Source organism: Photinus pyralis, unplaced genomic scaffold, assembly GCF_008802855.1.
Source record: "Photinus pyralis isolate 1611_PpyrPB1 unplaced genomic scaffold, Ppyr1.3 Ppyr1.4_LG2, whole genome shotgun sequence".
NCBI classification, from domain to species: Eukaryota; Metazoa; Arthropoda; class Insecta; order Coleoptera; family Lampyridae; genus Photinus; species Photinus pyralis.
Window position 1 is genome coordinate 31,812,770 of NW_022170403.1, and position 1,514 is coordinate 31,814,283.

Consider the following 1,514-nt stretch of genomic DNA (forward strand, 5'->3'; position numbering starts at 1 on the left):
TGTTTTGTTCAATGTCTGTACCGTTATCGCATTCCGAAGACGAAGATAATGGCCGCACACGTAAACGAGACTTGGGTTTGCGTGTTAAAAATTGCGCCTCTAACCGTTTTAAACGTTTCAAAACACTATTGGAAATCTGTTTTTCGTCGGACGAAACTTTTCTTTTCCGCATTTTCTTCATTAACTAAAAAAAAAAAAAAAAAACCGAAAAAATGAACGACAACAGTAAACACGTGTAGCGTCACTTGCACGAAAACAAGTTATGAGAGTGGACGCGTGGGTCAGGGGCGCGGGTAAAATTTTTTGTTATGCTTAGAACCAGTGGCGTCACATGCGTGAAGACAGGGTACTACTTATATGTAATCTCGAAGAACGAGGCTTGAGATATAATGGAAGTTCATATTATACCTAAATATTATTCAGGTTTGTGTTGTAGTAAAGCACGTGTCGCACACCATATTTGCGTGGGACAAACAAATCTCTTGTATTCATTATTTGTTAGCCTCCTCAAGCCAGTCTCGTTGGTGCAGGTTGAACGTCGGCGTCTTTTTGGGGCTATTGTTGGGGTCTTTTCTTTTTCCGGAGAAGGAGGGCGAAATCTTTTTAACCTGTTTTGGAGATCAGTTGGCATTCCAATGGTTTTCAAACTTCTTCGGCTTAGTTCTTCAATCATCAGTTCGTGAGCCAATCGTTTCAGGAAAAGTCTTCTCGCCATTGGTTCCACATTATTACCAAAGTAAATGATTTGCGAGTTTGATACCAGCCACATTCAACATGGTAAAAAATATTATCATTGGCCAAAGCTTGATATTTCTGGATACATTGTATGTAGCTAGGGTTGCCAGATTTTTTGAACCGTACAGTTCAGTTTTCTTTAAGTTTGCCCGGTTAAAAAAGTTTGAGTAAACCGGACAAAAGATTGTCCGGTTTTTAAAGAAATGTTGAGTTATATCTGACGGCCATCCGACAAACACACAACAAGTAGCATTTTATGTACGTAGGTGTGACCTTCGATTTTTCCCTGTCCTGTCGGCTGTCGCTAATTTGTTACCAGAGTAGCCGCGTCTCGCTTTGAATAAATTATCGAGGTAGGCAAGTACGCAGGTTTGCGATATTTTGAGGTTTTCTTCTTGGATATTCGGTTTGAGCGTGCCAAAATTGAAGACGAGGAAGCATCTACCAGCAAAGGAACTCCACCTAAGAAAGTAAGAAGAGCTTGTTATTATAATGTAGACTGGGAATCGCGTTTTGTTTGGTTAATTAAATGTGAAGAAGATAACACAAAAGGCTATTGCAAATTGTGTAAAAATCGGTTCACTGTAGCTTATGACGGCTTGAAAGCGGTAACCCACCACGCTGGGGCAAAGAAGCACAAAGAGTTGGAAAGTGGTGCAACCATGTCTCACCGAATGAAGTCGTAATTCACACCAAAAGGCAGTGCCCAAAGTGAAAAAGTTAGTATTGCGGAATTAACTGAGGTTTACCGCAGCATTAAGAGTCTTCTGTACCCACTG